Source organism: Hippopotamus amphibius, chromosome 7 (genome assembly GCF_030028045.1).
Source record: "Hippopotamus amphibius kiboko isolate mHipAmp2 chromosome 7, mHipAmp2.hap2, whole genome shotgun sequence".
NCBI classification, from domain to species: domain Eukaryota; kingdom Metazoa; phylum Chordata; class Mammalia; order Artiodactyla; family Hippopotamidae; genus Hippopotamus; species Hippopotamus amphibius.
The window spans coordinates 112350496-112368187 of NC_080192.1; positions in this window are offsets into that span (position 1 = coordinate 112350496).

Sequence of the window (17692 nt, forward strand, 5' to 3'; positions counted from 1 at the left end):
ATCCTCTGTCAAGAGGCCAGGTAGGCCCTGGGGTGGCAGAGCCTTCTGAGTCCATCCCGTCTGCTCCTCTTTCTCTCCCCCAGCTCAACTGGCATGCCCCGCCCCTTTTCCATCCTACGACCTCCTAGTTCAAGTCCAAACTGACGATTTTAGGAGTCATCTCTGCCCTGGGCAAGGAGTGCCCGGGACCTTGATCCATGCAAAGGGTAAAGGTAGGAGCGAGGAAGAGAGGCGTGGACGCTGTTGGAGAGAAAGGGGTCCTGAGGCGGAGTGTAGAACTCAGCTCTGTGGCCCCAAGGCCAGGCCCACCAACTGCTCAGGGGAGGAGGCGAGAGGAGGGGGCTAGCAGTCCGCGGACACCGGTCGGGGCAGAAGGGACCTGAGGCGTCGGCGTGGGGGGCTCGATCCAGAGCAGAGGGGCGGGGAGGCGGGGGTCGGGGGAGCGCGCATGGCGGAGGTGTGGGGGGGGGGGGTGCGCTCTTTAAGAGCCACTCGGCTGGCAGGAGAAGCGCGCGGCCCGGTGCTGGTAGCGCATTGACCCCGAAGGGGATTTAGCGGGAAGGGAGCGGCTGGACTCCGGGGGCTTTGTCCGGGGGCGACCAGAGAGGCCGAGGCACAAGAATAAGGAGCGACCGCGCCTTGAAAGGCCGCGCGGATGCGGCGGCGCTGCTGCTCTTGACTTCTGAGCAGGGCTTAGAAAGCCTGTCCCGGCTTAAGCCGAACTGCCGTTGGTGGGCCCTGAGCGCCGAGTCCGGGGGCTCCCAGACCCCGGCCTCGGAGCCGAGGAGGCGTGGGATGAGGGGGGGATTGGGATGGCTGGGGACCTGGCAAAGTTGCTTTTGACTCTGCAGCCGCCCGACCCTAGCGCAGAGCTGAGAGCATGACGGGCCGCGCCGGCATGGCCAGAGAAAGAATTTTCTTTTTCCAACTTGGGCGTTTGGTTTTGTGTGTCCACCACGCGCAAATCAGGAGTCGTCCGACCCCAAATGGATTCTCAACAGGTGGCCAAGTAAGTTCATTTAAGAATTCTGGTTATATCATCAGCCCCTCCCCGGCCCCCTTCCTTTTCCCCTCCCAGTTTCCCCCCTGGCTGCCCCGAATTCCCTGTGCTCCTCCCGCGGGCGAAGGCGGGAGGAGGAAGTGGGGGAGGGGGGTGAGCGGCGCGCTCTCCCTGGGGGGTCCTGCGGCTCCCAGCTGCAGCCCAGGTCGGCTCCACCCAGTACCCCCGGGGCCAGATCACCCTTAGGTCCGTTGATGCCCCGAGGTGTGCGTGTTGGTGGGGGAACGCGCCGCAGCACCTCAAGAGCGTAGCGGACAGTAAGAGGACCGGGGGACCCCGTGGCCGCGCGGCCTTTGTGTGGGGGTTTGCGACAGAAACCCAACTATACACCCTCTTTTATTAGAGACCGGGATCTGGCCCGGGGGAGCCCGCGCCAGCTGTACAGTAGACCGCAGAAGAGAGTCTCAGCGCCCGGGGCTGGGGATAGGGTGGGGGAGGTGGAGAGGACAGAGGAGGGAGGAGGGGGAAGCAGAGAAAGGCAAAGGCAAGAAATATGCGGCGTCCGAGTGAAAAGTCGGAAACCGTCCTCAGAACGCGCGGGAAACAGGCGCTCGCGCCGGCGGGTGCACATCCTCTCCCTCTCACACTCACAGCCTTACACAGCACTCACACCCACTCCACACAGGTAGCCCACGCACGCGGCCTTGACAGTGCGCGGTCTCCATCCCTAGCTCCCAAGCCCAGCCTGGAGGGAGTCGCCCTCCTACTCCCCCTCCCCGGCTGCCAAGAACCCTTCCGCCCTGCCAACTTTGCCCCGAGACTGACTGGGGGAGCTGGGAGGGCCCCCAGGGCTGGGGCGCAGGGAGGATCTTACCTGCGGAAAGGTAAGGGAAGCCGGGAGCAGGAAGCAGCGGCGGATAAATATTCATTAGGAAGTGTCTCCTTTTAAACCACGCGGCGCGCGCTCTGGCTCCTATCTCTCTCTCCCTCCCTCTGTCCTCCTGTGAGGCTCTCTCCCCCTCTCGCTCAGTCTCCCCCCACCCCCCACCTTTTCCTGCGAAATGCCGGGTGGATGCCTGTCTAGCTAACCTGTTGGGAAGCCTGAGCCGCGGGCAGCGCCTCCACAGCTGTTTGCCTTCGCTCTCGGGGCGCGCGTTCCCCATCCTTCCTCCCTCCTCTCGCCCAGCCCCTTACCCCCTCCGAAATTACTACATCATTAGCTTTATTTTCCGGTGGGGGGGAGCGGGTTGGTTTTAACGGCGGAGCCCGAGGCACCTCCTCAAAGCAGGAGGAAAAGCCGGCACTATCAGAAGCTGCCCCAACTCCATCCCCACTCCACATCCCCGCCCAGTCTAGTTTCTTTTCTCCTCTCTTTCCATCCTCACCTCCAGTTTGTACCAGCACAACTCCACCAGCCCTCCCTCCCCCGCCGTCGCCAATCCGGATCCCCCGCTAGGTCAGCTCTCAGACGCCAGGTCTGTAGAGGTCCAGCGCGCCGAAGTTGGGACTTCATTCTGCACTGGGTGTAGCTCTCTGAGTCCCCCTTTCCCACGTAGGTTTTCTAGGTTGACCCTGAGAGGTCACCTGGGCAGCTTGGACTTTAAGATCAGAACACCGGAGGCGCATATCCAGGGCCTCACCTCTCCAGGCCTCAGGGCCTCCGGGCCTTGGCCCTCTGGCCGGGCCTGGGAGGCTGTCTGGAGGGTGAGGGAGAGGTGGCCTCACTTTGTGCGAATGCGCAGGAGAGACAGACCGACGGGCTGACAACCGTCTTTTACAAAAACAAACTGACCTGAAGTTAGCCGCGAGTACGCATCTCTCTCTCTCTCTCACGAGAAAAAACATCTACAGGATTCCAGGAACGCACCGGTCCCCGCACGATCCCTGCGAGAACAGCTTCCAGTGGCAGGCGAGCCAGCCCCATTCCCATCCCAGCACGCCGGAGGCCAGTGCTCCCGCCGGCTTGGGAGACCAGAAGACGCGCGGTCCCGCAGGGAGGCTCCTGGAGAAGGGGTACATCGCAAGGCTGCCGCAGCACGACCCCGACTACATTTCTTGGTGCCCTTCCTTTCGGCTCCGGGCCCCTAGGCCTCACCGAGGGCTCCAGGGGGTGGCGTAGCCCTCAGGGTGCGTGGCGGTGGCCGGGGCGCAGGGTCCGGGAGCCCGCCAAGCTCAGAGCCCCGAGGTGCGGGCGGGAGGAGGGGCCGTAGGGGCGGGCCCAGGCCAGTTCCCAGTTACAAATACAGCTGCTCCCGGGAGGCTGAGGAGGAGAGTTTCGCCCCCAAACGCGTAGATCGACTCACCCTGAGGCAGCTTGACTTCCACTGTTGGGTCCTGCAACCTCCCCGGGATCCCGGGGCGCAGTGGGCTAGTTGGTGGCCTGCGTGGAGAGGTGCAGTCGCGAGCCTCGAGGAGACCTCGCGGACTCCCCCACCCCTCCCATTTGGCCTGGCCCGGCCAAAATCCACCAAGAAAGATCCCAGAGGGGCTATTTCGACCCTTCCGGAAGGAGCGAGGCGCAGGATCGTCGGAGGATCGCCCTCCTCCTGGAAAGTTAAGAAGATGGGGAAACGAAGGTGTAAAGAGAGGCCTAGAAGGCCCTGGGGACGGAAAGCCTTGTTAACCTCGCGTCCCACCTAAAGCCCCGAGTTTACACTTGCACGCTTCCTCCTCCCCGTGCAGACTCAGGAGGTCGCATACGTCCGAGTTCAGGCTTAAGCTGAGTCACCTGACTGTACAAGGAACGTACCATGCAATTGTACCTGAATACACACGGGAGAATTAGAGGAATACTAACAGCAGGATTTGAGGAAAAAAGAAGTGTCCACAGACAGAAATATTTGAATGCACGGGTACACATCCAGTTGTCCAGATGCAGACAAAACCCGAGTGCCCGCGTGGAGTGACCCCAGCCACAGGCAGATATGCGGGAAGCCACATACAGGGAGAGTGGCCAGAAAGAGGATGTGGGACTCAAGGCGAAGGGCGTCCTGCTAGAGGGACGTTGGCTCCCGAGGGAGAAACTTTGTTGAGCCGACTGGGTGAAAGGTTTCAGGTCAAGTTCTGAAGACTAGAAAGAGCACCGCATCCACCCCAAAGCCGACCCTTTCGCCTTCATCTAAGCTGGGCTGGAGACATCCAGAAGAGAGCAATACAGGAAAGATTCATTCTGACCTGGATTGTTTATTTGTTATTATTATTGGTTTAGGAGATTGTGTTCCGAAGAAGGATAGGGTGGAGAGCATAGATGCCCTCACTCAAAGCTGGGAGATTCCTAATAGGAATGTTCAGCTCCAACCAGGGTTCAAGAAGCCAGAGGGCCCTTATCTTGCCCCTTTCTCTCCTTTTATGCCAAATTTAGTTGTTAAAAAGAACCTTAGCTCAGCTGCACATCCTCCTGCCTTCACTTCCACCCCAATTCCTTTTATATCAAATAAATCCACAAAGGAACACTCCAAAGCAAACGGAATTATTTGGTTTGTTAGACTAATTTTCTTTGTGAGATATTGGGAAGTTCTTACCCCCTACTGCTCAGTTCCAAAGAGAGCCCACTGCCTTGGTCAAGCTGCAGGAGTTTGGAAGAGTGGCTCTCCCAAAAGGCTGGAGCAAGTGTAGACTTAATTTTGGTTTCAACTCCTTTTGCCTGCCCAGTCCTGGTAAACCTAGACAGTAGCCACCACCTCCTGCAGAAGAGGCTGGCACTCTGGGTGCAATGGTGCCCTTCCGTCCGCTTCACCTCCCTCTCCAACTCTCTAAAAGTAGGGGGTAAGTTTGGGAAGACAGACAAAAAAATAGCGTAGGGTAGGGTAGGGTGGGATGGAAGAGGACTTTCTGGGCTAGCAAGCAGATGACCACCCTGCAAGGGGCAGAGGAAGGTTTCTCTTGTGAAAAAGAGATGAACCACCCGGTAAACAGGGCAGGAGGACAGGTTGAAGCAGCTGTAGTTGCCCCAGATATGTAGGGGGTGGAGTAGGGGTATGAGTAGGGAAGAATTTCTTCCTTTTGGGCTCCCTCCACTGTGCTCCCTCCTCCCCATTATGCTTCATTCCTGGAAATTTTAGCAAGAGTCGTTCTGGTAGATGTTTTGAACAATAAAGAGTGAAAATCATTTTAGAGTTCATTAATGTTCCCTGGAAGAGTAGTTTCTTCCAACATCTTTCTTTCCCCAGGTCTATATTTCCTAATAAGAGTCCACCTGCTGTTGCACCTCGGAAATAGACTGCGACAGAAGGGGGTAGGGGGTAGGGGGTGGGGGGTGGGGGGTGGGGGGTGGGGTGAGAATAAGGAAACCATTACTCCCAAACCTGAAGTGTAACTTCCATTCCCTGTAGATGAGATTCAGGACACAGGAAGGCAAACTCTTTTCCCTCAGGGCATTTCTTTCTCCCCTCTTTGGATAGTTTATTTTAGACCCTTTCCAATAATAAATAACAATCAGCATATTAGAGTTGGAGATGTTGGGCATTACTTACCAATGAATTCTGCTTGTCTGATTTATAAAACTTCGGGTACATAGCTAAGCTCATTGCAACATTTATCACTCAAGCAGAAAAGCAGCTCGTTTTCTCATAGCCCCAAATGCCCCATGTACAGTCACTGGAGCGAATTTTTCTCTGTGTTTCCTAAACGCCCTTGTCACCTCTGCCCAGCCGCCGGGCTCAGGGCAGAACTACGGAGGTTTGTGACCTCTGGAATGGGGTGCACTGTGTTGTTAAGACTTTTGTTGTGATGAATTCTTAGCGATTGTGAGATCTCTCTTTCTCATCTCTTTCTCTTTCTCCTTCTCTTTGGCCCCAAATGAGCCAACTGCAGTTGCCTGCGTCTTCCTCACCAGAAACCCGCCGCCCCGATAGAAGCTAAGCATTTCCGCTGCCCGGGGCAAAGGGCTGAACTTTGTTGTCCGGTCCAGGGCTGGGGCGGGAAAGTGAGGGGGGGGCTATGCGGGTAGGGGAGGGGGCAACCATCATCTTCAACAATAAAAATAACCAGATACCCCTTTAATCCCTTCCATTAACAGCGTCAATGCGCTAGAGAGGCCGTCTCACCTCCAAAGGCGTCTTCACCCCCGGAGGGCCCAGGCTTCCAGCCACAGCCCAACAACACTGGGCCCGTGCGCCCGAGAGGAGGTGCTCCGACGGCAAAAATCCCATACATTTTTAACTACAGTGATTACTAAATTAATAGCAGGCACTAAGACAGATGTCAAAACGTCTTGAAAATGTTTATCTGTGAATAATTGAGAAGGTGGTGGGACGCATTATCTGATTGTGTAATGAAATATGTATGAGGAACAGCTGTTTGCAACAGTCCCCTCCCGCCGCCTCCTCAGCCGGGGCCCTTCTCTCGGAAGCAGGAGTCTCGGCGAAGTTGGTCGCCCACTTCCGTCCACTTGGGAGCCCGCCCGGCCCCTCCGGGCTGCTGGCAGAGCTGTGGTTCCAGCGCGCCCCGGGGTCACTCCGTTTCTTGGCGGAGGACATCGGCGTGGAGTTACCCCTCCGCCTCGCTCTTTTGACTCTGGTGGCGGGTGAGGCTGCCTCCCCCTCCCCGCCCCCGGCCGAGCTGGCCTTCGCGCCTTCGGGGCGGGCCGCGGGCTCGGCCTGCGCGACCCAAGGAGGGACCGGGCTCGGGCGACCGCGGAGGCCGGGGGGCCCTGGCGTGCGCCCCGCGAGTGGCGCGCGCCGCTCCGAAGCGGGAGCCCGGGGTCAACGTGGGGTGACGGGGTTCCCGAGCGGGCTTTGTTCGGCGCCGAGGCCACGCTGCAAACGTCCTTCCAGCCCCCGGCCGGCCCCCACCCCAAGCCCGCGCGCCGGCCCTGTTTGTCTTCCCGGCCCGGTGCCCTCCACCGGGACGCGCCAACGGTCCTCGGGGCCGCTGAACCGCCCGAGGCCGTGGCCCAAGGCAGGCCCGAGTCCCGCTGGGCCCGGCGCGGCAAGCTCCAGCCCCGCAGGGCGCGGAGTGCGAGGAGAAGGAGCTCGGGGCCTTTCTGGAATTCTGGGGCAAGGGTCGGCCAGGCCGGGGAGGTGGCCGAATGGGGCGCGTGGCCTCGGCGGGCGGCCAGGGCCCAAGTCCTGGGCTCCGAAGGGCGCGGGCGGCCTGCGCCGCCGTCCACTCCGCTGCCGCCGAGTCCCAGCTCCCTGCCGCAGCCCGTCAGAGGGCGGCGGCGGCGCGGGAGCTGCACGCGTACCGGCCCCCTAGGCTTGGCCCTTGAATGCCGTGTCGGCAACACCCTAGACCCGGCAATCCCCTCGTGGGGGTGCTGTCTCCTTCGCCGCGTTCAGGGCGCCGCGTACGGCGGTGGAACTGTGTCCCGGGCTCAGTGCCACCTGCGGCCCCCAGCCGGGCCCATAGGCTCGCCTGCGCCCTCCGCCTCTGCGGCCTCCCGGCCCTTCGCCTTCCCGAACCCGCGGGCCTGGTCCCTCGTCCCCGGGGTCCAGCCTTTAGCCCCGCCAGCCCTTCGGGCGCCGCCGCTCCGGGGCCGAGAACGGAGGACCCGGGTCCAGCTCACGGAGGGAGCCGCCGCGGCCGGGCAGCAGCGTCTACGAGGCTTCCACCAGCTGCCTTTCAGTCGAGATGCGCTCGGGCGTTATTTCTCGAGCGTCCTCCCTTTTACCTAATCCCTTATGCTTTTATTCTAATCCCACACATTACAGTTAATCTGTAATGATACCGCTTCGGAGGAACCTGTTGCACGGGAGGCACGGTAATTTGTAACCTTGGAAACAGTTTGAAATAAAGATTATAACAGTGATGTCAACTGTGTTTATTCTCGGCGCGGGGTTGGGGGGGCGTCGGGGGTCTGGCAGGGCCCGGGCGGAGAGGACGGAGTCTGGGAGAGAAGGGAGCGAGGCGCTTGGGGCAGAGCCAGGCGAGCAGGGGTCCGGGAGGCCGAAGAGCACCAGATCTGCTCTAGTTGCTCCCATCCGGCGCCTGATGTCTTTTGAGTTTTTCCTCTGGGGAAATCGTGTGGTCTTGAACCGCGAGGCATGGAGAGAGAGGAACGGTTTGCAAAACTGAGGAAATTTTGGTGAACTTGAACCACTATGTTTTGCGAATTAGCATTCAGCCGGGCCCTGGGTTCCGCGGGGGGACGTTGAAGCCCCTGAGAGCAGAGAAAGGGCTTTGCAAGACCCTTCGGCTGCAAGAAGGCAGAGCCGCGTCTGTACCCATCACTCTGCGCTCCGAGCTTCCTCCTCTATTAAACACACCGGCAACTGCAGCAACAACAACCAGAAACTGTTCGCACACCGAAAGCAAAATTAAACATAATTGCTTTTATTTATCTATTGCTTTTATATAATTAAAATATTTTTAGTTACATTGTATAAAATAGCATCCACTCTGATTATTACCTGCCATATCTGTGATCCGCTCCTTGAGTATTCAGCCCAGAAATATTAACAATTAAGAAAAAAGCAGATCTTATATATTGTATCTGTCAAGATATGTTACAATTTCCATTAACAAAAAAACATTATTCTTGTTGAGGAAGCTATGAAGCATATCTTTCATGAGCACTTTATTAATAATCATAGTTGTCAAAAAGAATTAGATATGCATAGATTGTAGATGCAAAGGAAATATTAGATGCACAGAATAAAATATACAGTGGGATTGAGGCATAACCATTTTTCTTTTTAAAATAAAATTTTACCCAGGTGAAAAAAAAAACTGAGCTATTAAGCTTACTTAAAAGATGGCTTTGTTGGTTTAATTATACTGTAGTTATTTTATAAATATGTTTCAAAGGAAGCTTGCTATATTGCATGTCAATGAGGACTGTAAAGAAAAGCTCACAAAAGCTAATGCATACCAAATACCAAATTTTAGTCATTAGCATTCCTATTTATTACAAACTAAAGGAACCTATTAACAGACAAGAATTTCTATTTAGCTAGCATTACAATGTTTAGCCATTAAAATAAAAAGGGCAAAATATATACGTATTTTTTCCCCTTGGAACTATGCGTTCTTTTTGCCTAGAAGCTCTGGAGAGATTGGAAGATGTTTTTCATTGGGGAAACATGGTTCTACAGTGGGAATGGGCCAGAGGGCCCAGAACCACTATTTTTAGTTACGGAGCTTAATGCTATTCATTTGGAAGCAAGAACAGTGCAGGGCTAGGGCTGGGGCTATGCAGCTTGCGGAGAGCTGCATAGTAACCACAGTCTGTGAGGGTCCCTTTGTCTTTAATTTGTGTCATGAGCATATGCAAATTATTAATTGTTTTTCCTCTGGGGGAGGGAGTGGATAGCAATGGTAATAGGGCTTTTGTTTGGATATTAACATTTCCTTAAATGCTCCCTAGGCAGGGTACTTCTCCCAATGCGGATTCCCCTAGTTGGAAAGCCCACTACCTCAGTGAATACAAGTGTATTAATTCTAGAAACACACACATATAGATTTGTGTCATTTAAAAAATCTTTTCCATTGAGCAAAGGCGGCAATTCTGTTTTCACACCAGAAGTAAATGAATGTATAAGTATATTTTTCTGAATTCTAATCTGAGAGGGAAAAAAAAAACTTTTCAACCATTCTTACATTTAGGAACTTTAAAGATCTTTATTCTTCTGAAAATCGGGGCAGATTTTTTCCCTAATTGGGTAGGGAAAGAAGTAAATATTACAGGAACTGAAATGAAATGTTTGGGATGATGAGAGGGTTATTTTGAATTATGTTACATGAAGTTTTTTTAACTGCTCAATAGAAAAAAAAATAATGGGTATATGAATTTTTTAAACCAAGCAACTTAAAGCATAGGTTCTTCTGGCTTGACATTGGACTCAGATACGATGAGTTCTGCCTGCTTTGGTGGACTTCTGGCATTTAAAAGTTTGAAAAATTATAAGTAAGATGCTTCCCTGAAAGGCCCATATGAAAACAATAGGTATCAGAAGGAAGGAAGGGAATTCCTGATTTAAAAAAGAAAATCTCTCTGCCAAAAGTCATCAACATTCGCAAACCCCATGAAAAATCTTGTTTTCCAATAGTAAAACTCACTGTGTTGTGTTGGTGGGGGGAAGTATTCTCTCTCCTGTGATTACTTGGGCAGCGATAAAGGGGGGAAAGTGTAATGATTCCTACACTGCAAATTTTTCCTGCGGGGCAATAACGAAAGTCAAAAGTCAGTGTATTAAGAAGGAAGTTCGGGTGCTTCAGTGCTGGCAGTTCCAGGAAAAAAGAAATCGAACTCTCTCCATTTCTATCCCGTTATATCTGGACAAAGTGTCAGCTCCCAAGTTTCTAAAGCATATTTGATCTAGAGGTGGGGAAAATTGCTTTAAATACCTACGTGTATCAAAAAGGGTGAACTTGCCTCAAAAGCCAGATCTGCACAATTATTCAGATAATTCGTCTCCTCTTACTTATCCTAAATGAACCAGTCTGATTTTGCCTGCACTGCGGAGAGGGCCCATATTATCTAGATGGGCTGCCCACTTGCCTCTCCCTCATCTGCATCTTTCCCCTGCATTGAATGCTGAATACTACCAGTAGCCAAGGAAGAGAAGGTTGTTTCCTACATATTTAAACTAAGGTAGTTTAAATCTTAATGTGAGTGAAAGATAACCCTGCATTCAGTTCTCTTTAAATCCCATCCCAAGGAGCATGTTAGGGGACCATCTTAGTGATAAGATGAAGACCCTTTTCTCAGAGAGGAACATAGATAGGTCAGGGCAGCACAGAATAGTGCTGTTCTTATGGGTGTCCAGGCTGGGAGCACACAGGAGGGAAGCATGGGAGAAATCTTAGAAGGCTTCCTGGAAGAGGTGGGGTTTGAGCTGAGCCTTGAAGATTGAGTATGATTTGAGATGGTGAGGAGGATGACTTATAAACAGAATTAGTATCCAGTTAAGATATAGTGACAGCTCTGACATAGGCAGGCATTTAAAAGTGCTTATTTACATAAATGAATGAAATTATTTAGAACCCTGAAAATAAATCCCTCTAAACATTTCTCCTTAGAGTGGCCTGCCTGCTACATTAACCCAAAGCTCTCTTATTTCTCTCCCCATTTAGTGTTGTATTTTTCCCTTATTCAGGCTGAGGGACCTCAGTTTGGGGTTATTGATGATGTCTAAGGCTGACAGGACGAAGCCCATTGGCACCAAGCAGTGAGTGAAGGCTCTTTCTCAGAGGAGACTTCTCCATTCTTGCAAAAATGAGGGGATCCCTGCAATTATAAGGAGTTTTAGTTTTTGTTTTTAACAAACCTTCCTCTTAGGGTACCAATTTAATGTTTTGTTTGAAACATCCTGTAATGCAAAATGCTGAAGGGGGGCTTTTTAGGTTTTTATACACAGAGCAGAGTCCACTGAAAATGGTCTCTGGATTAGAAACAAGGAAACCAGTTAGTGCCACTTAATTAGTGGGTGAATAACGTGGTTCACCCAATTCAGCTTCACTTTTTCTCCCTGAGAAACAGAGATGTTATTGGCTACCTTCGTCTATGTGGCGAGACTTTGTTTTTGTTCTTTAAAGATGAAACAATAGGAAGGTAGGTTTTTACATAGCTCTGGTCTCCAGCAGTTGCAGGATTTGGGTGATATTAATCAATTATGGACAGGTTTTTTTTTTTTTCCTCCCCTGGAAACAGATGCTTATTGGTTTGATCTTTAAGATACAAATTTTAAAATTACAACAACCAGGAAAATAAACAATACTGACAATTTGGGAAATCTACACCCATATAGTCTCTTCTTCCAAATGTGTCTTTATGCTTTAGTAGGGTCTTTGTGCCTGGGACATGCAATCCACTTTAGGACACAGCAGAGATTCACTCTTCAGAAAGTACCTTCGCCGAGTACAGCAGTGCCAGGCTGTATTATTCACTGGGCTGGGGATCTCACATCTCCATTCTTCCTGCCGGATCTTCTCTGCTCTGCCCTTACCCCCACCTCTGCTCCAGAAATCTGGCTTTCTTCTACTTCTTCTTTTTTTTTTTTTTCCTTTTCTTTTTTTTCTAAACAAGCCACTGTTTCTTCCTAAACTAAGCATGAAAGTCAACAAGTTGAGGGCAATTCCATTTCAATAATAAACAGATGTCTTTTGAGTTACCGAGACCCAAGTAAAGGCCCTTCCACGGGAAGCATCTAATTCAAAAGGAGGAAACACCACAGATTATGAAGCATGCCACGGTGAGTGCAGCTGAAGAGCAGCCAGCCTCCCACCCCTACTCCACGTACAGTCCCTCCAAGTTCATCCGAGAGAAGCTCGCTTTCCCAAGAGCCCATCTTTTCCTGGTTGTAAAATGTGTTCCGTTCTACCATACACAGGCTAAACATATGGCGGAACAGTGTGAAGAGGACGTCTGTCCATTAGCACATTCAGAGGCAGAGCCAGGGACCTGTGTTCAATAAAGGACTTCTTGTATGGGAGCCCTACACCACAGCATCTCTCCAATGAAAGCTGAACTGACCTCAGTTTGTGTGGGCAACCTGCTTGTGTGTGTGTGTGTGTGTGTGTGGTATATTTACAAGGCCAGACGAATTCAAGCTACTCTGTCAGTCTCTTGGTATCAAGGAGGAAAAAAGTATTGGATGACCTTGTATGTATGTGTTGAGAAGGAGGAGCCCCCAGAGATTAGAAAATGAAGAGGGGCTGGAATTTTATTTTAATTAGCCTCACATTTCCCTGGAGAGCTTTTCTGAGCATATGATCTTCTTTCCCATTTACTTGTCTGCAGCCAAGTATGGAGACTCACCAAGCTGAGGATGAGGAGTAGACCATCTTGACCCAAGCTGAATTCTGAAGAAAACTTGGCCCTGGCTTCTGGAAATCCTAAGTCACGTGGAGGCAAAGTTATGGCCCGATCGCCGAGAATGAAACAGAAGCTGCATCCATGACTCAAATTTTCACATTAACCATAGGACACATGGAAAAGCCTTTTCCTGGAATGAGAGATGGAAAGCCTGCCTCAAAGGTGATCTGCTGGGTCTTCTCTTGATATGACAAATGGGGGCTGCATCCTCCAGTTCTGGTACCCAGGTCACATCTTCAACCCCTGCTGGATCACACTGCAAGGAAGGGTAGACTAGGAGCAGGGGAGGGGTCCGAAGCATCAGCCAAAGCAGCCAGAGGAGGGGGCAGGATGAACCCAGAAAGCATGCCTTGGAGACAGCAAGGAAGGCACCCACCTGGGACAGAGGTGGTTATTAAGTCCTTCCCTGAGTCACAGCACTGATGTCCCCAGAAGGTCTCCAACCCTCTGCAGCAATCTATAGTATGCGGCAGTATGGGTGAAAAAGCTTCTTCTATCAAGTTTAACAACTTTCTGGTGTAACTTCGGAGAGGGTTGATTGCTTATTCATGCGGAAGCAAGACGCCCAGTTCATTTTGCCTGTTTTTGCTACTCTTTGTTGGGTTTGGGAGGCTGTTATGGTAGCTGCAAATGGCTTCTCAAGTGACATTTGCTGACATTCAGTGAAGTACATTTATCCGTATTCGCCAGCTCACCTCTACACATGCAATCCATTTTGTTTTGTTCTTCATAGCAACCTCCTTTCCGACACCCGTGCCCTGAAAATGATAAATGGCAAGGTGCCGTATTTCTCAAGCTGCACTCAAATGTCACTGTGAAAAATCTTTAATGGACTAAGTGTAGCTCTTCACGTTACAACTTGTCAGGTACTGAGAAATTCTAGAGTTTCTCCTTAATCCACAAGTCTTTGGAACCACACATCTGCAAACAGAGACTAATTATAAGCTATCCCAGTCAGACCTGGGCAAGCAGAAATCAAGGAGAAAACATCTGATATCAGCTAATTCGTTTTTATTGTTATTCTCATTCCATTTTTGCTACTTCCCTTCCTACTCAGAGAATATGCCAGGTATGAGTAATCTGTTACTCTAATTAAGTGGGTGACAGCCCCGACCCCCCACCCCGTGCAGGCTTGTAATCCTGTTGTACACTCAACCTTCTCCGGAACATCTTCACGCGTCTCCTCCAAGACTCAAAATCTCTAGGACCTCTCCCCCTACACAAATCCCTGATTCTGAATCATGAATCCTGACCCCTAAATGTTGGCCATAATGGGGTAGTTCAGAGCTATCTAAAACGTCTGGCCAGAAGAGTCATTTCTCCTGTCTATCCCTAGCCATCCCTTTTCAGACCAACCTTCCAGACGACTGAGAGTTTCACATCACTGCCTAAAAGCCCTGCCCTTTTCCTCCCCTGTCTGCATGTCTGTCAATCACCACCATGCTGCTCTCAGGGCAGCAGGCTATGGAGCACTCGCTCACACCCGAACACGGCTTTCTCACTCAGATTATACCTTTTCAAGAGGTCTCTATTCCCTGGAGTGTGCTCCAACGTGGAATCAGCTCTTGCCCACCGTGGTTAGGGGAGAATTTGCTAATTTGCCTGTGATTGAGATGTGTTCCAATGAGAGTACCACTATCAATTAATATTGATTTTACAATCAATGTTTGAAGGTCAATGAAGTTGGGAAAGGGTGTAACCTAAAGCCAAGGGAAAGAATTCATGCCACCCAAAACTGCCAGCAAGTTCATCTTTGGCCTGATGCTAAAGATTGGGGATGTTTTGGTTTTCCTCCTGGCTCTTTAAGTTTCACCTAGGCTCTAATCTTGGTACCTGCTTCTAGACCCCTTGGTTTGGGCACTCCCGGGCTCTCCTGTTTTTTTCCCTCCCATCGTCATTGGCTTTTCTTCTCCCTTAGGCTTGGCTTTCTGTCTCATGGGTGAGTAGTTGTCCCCTCTGGCTCCTAGACCTCAGGGACCCTTCCAACAAGTACAGGTCTTTGGTCACATAGAGGCTCAACAATCTAGTAGTCTCACGGTATAAAATATGTAAATGACTCCATTTCTATGTTTTTGTGTTTATTGTGTTTCAGTTTTCAGTTCTTTTAGAAATCTTCTAGTTATGCCAGAACTAGGATATGAATTTTGCCATTTCTCACACCTCAGGATAAGGAAGGAAAATCAGTTGTGCCCCCAGTGGCCAGGCATGGTAGGGCACAAAGAGTGTAGGTACCTGCTAAGTGCCTGCCCAGGGAGGGTGGAGGGCAGGGGATCTCAGGTAACTGCCTAGGGATGGCATGGTTATCGGACTGACTCAGGCCCTGGTACACCTGGACCCATGACTCTTAGCAGGCCAGGACATATCCCAGGAGAAGAGAGGGTGTGTCAACTGTCCCTGTAACTTGAGCAGGGCAGACAATCAAACCAGAGAGCTGGGAGGGGAGGCGGGGAGGGAAATGTCATAGTTTTGGAAACCACTAAAAAGTGAGCATAGGGTTGGGGGTGATTTTTGGAGGCAATGGTTAAATCTTTATTTGCATGGCTGTTTTGTGCGTTTCGGTAAGCTGTGTTGGATATAAAGGGCAAAAGATAGGAGATAGCCACATCCTATTTTCATTGTTGGCTGTTGGCTACACAATTCTTCCATCATTTCTAAAAAAAAAAAAGAAAAAAGAAAGAAAGAAAAGAGAGAGAGAGAGGGAGGGAGGAAAGAAGGAAGAAAAAGGAAGGAAGAAAGAAATGCTCGAGTAGTTCTTTCTAAAATCAGTGGCAATTCCATTGTCTCTCCTTTGATGATCAAAACAACACCTGGGTTGGGTGTTGGACCTCAGATGACATGTGTGACTACTGGGTACCCTGAGATAAAAGATAAGTGTGTGTGTGTGTGAATGTGTGTGCATGTGTGGGGGTGGGCTCTGGAAGGGTAGGGAGTAGAGGTGAGGGGGGCACTTTTCAGAACCCGGGAAACTGTAAGGATGCCTGGCATCCAGTTTTTCACCTGACAAATAAAACAACCTTCATTTCAATCCATAATTATAGTCTGCATGTAATAATTAATACAAGTTTGCATTTTCAGACAATCTCATAAATTCTAGATATTCTTCCCTTTATTTAACTGTTTCGGAGCACCGGTGAGGAAGAGCTGCACTGAAGTCCCTTTGGTTGGGTACATTCTCTGTGGGTAAAACCGCGTCCACTGTGAATGGAGCCTCCTTTGCTGCCTCTTGTCCCTTTCTGTGGTACATCCTGGGCTAAAGCTGGGGTCAGCATTCTCCATCCAGGACCTCTTTATTATCCTCCATTGCAGGGACAGGCTGTCAAATACCTTCTTTGGACACCTGCATACCTCCTGGGCTTTGGTTGTGCTCTCCTCTATGCCAGAAACTTTCTACACCTTTCCCCCTGACCCCACCGGTCTGACCCCTTGTCGTTCCAGGCTCCCTCAGGCATTCTCTCCTCCAGGAATTCCTTCCTTATCCCCCACAACCTGCAACACCTCCCTCTATCAATTCCTCATCTTTACTGAATCATTCACATCCACATACAAACATCCTCTGTAATCTATTAGTCAATGTTCTGCAACCTCTGTGCCACCAGATGGTAAGCTCCTTGCAGCCAGGTGCCACGTCTCAGCTGTGGTTGTATAGTAGACTCGCCAGCATTTACTGCGCAAATCTGCCACACTATCTGAGCAGAAGGACAGGTAAGGGTGCAGAGGAATTCCTTGGAAATGACAGGGACAGAGAGCACAGGCAGAGCCCAGGTATATTCGGTACACAGACATGAGTTTAGCCTGAGCCTATTTGTCCTAATTCCAGGCCCTTTCCGGCCAGGTCCTTTTCTCTGGATCTCTCCAGGAAACTTTTCTTTTCTTCACTTTCCCCTGTATCACCCTTTTTCTACCACTGCCTGGGGGAAAAATGCTCCCAGTGAGCATCTAGGTCCCATGTCTGATTCAGGTCAAATAGCATCTCACATATTCTGCAGTTATATCCTTCTCCTCTGGCCCCATCTTCTAGGCTCTTCTTCACTCTGACTATCCCCTTTGGCTCATATTTTACTTTCTCTTTTCTGCCCCCTGCCTACCAGCATGACTCTCTGCCTCGTATCTGATGTCCCATTTCAGCTTTATTGAGAGAGCAGACTTGCTTACCCTGTAAGAAGCTACTTGTTGCTCTTGATCAAACTATGGCAGCAAGACAGATCCGCATACGCCTGTTTTTGGCATCATACCACTTCGTGTACATATTGTCTGTGGTTGCTTTCCTGCTGCAAAAGCAAAGCTGAGTGGTCGTGACAGAGACCATATAGCCCAGAAAGCCTAAAATATTAATTATCTGGCCCTTTACAGAAAGAGTATGCTGACCCCTGTTCTGGATAGAGGATGTTTGTATGTGCATGAGAAAGATCCGGTAAAGATGAGGAATTGATGATATCAGAGCTAAGGAGTAAAGGGATCATGGGGCAAAATCCTTGAGAAGGGAACAGGAAACATGTTTCACAGCCCAAGTGAAGGGTTGGGTTTTGATCAGAGTGAAGACATGTCATCCATCGAAACAGGCAGGAAGACAGAGTGTGAGTACCAGTGCAGGCAGATGGGTGATGAGGGCGTTCCCACCAATTGCTCCTGTTAGCTATGTCTTAATCAACTGTGAGGCAAGGTCATGAGCAGGAAGTTTGTAGGGTAATGGAGATTTGAGGACAAAGGAGAAATTGTAGAAAGTGGGGAAATGAGCACATGTGGATATTTTACTAGGATGCCTGCACAGTGCTGTGGCCATAAGTCTAAATGAAGGCAGTGAGCACAGTGGCGTGGTTTTGTCCAGCAGTGTCCACTGGCTCCAGTGGAAGCAGCAGTGGTTGGGTTTAATTAGGGCTGGGGCTTTGCCACAAGTCTGATGGTTGTAGAAAGTGGCAGTGGACTTCAGTGCGATGGGA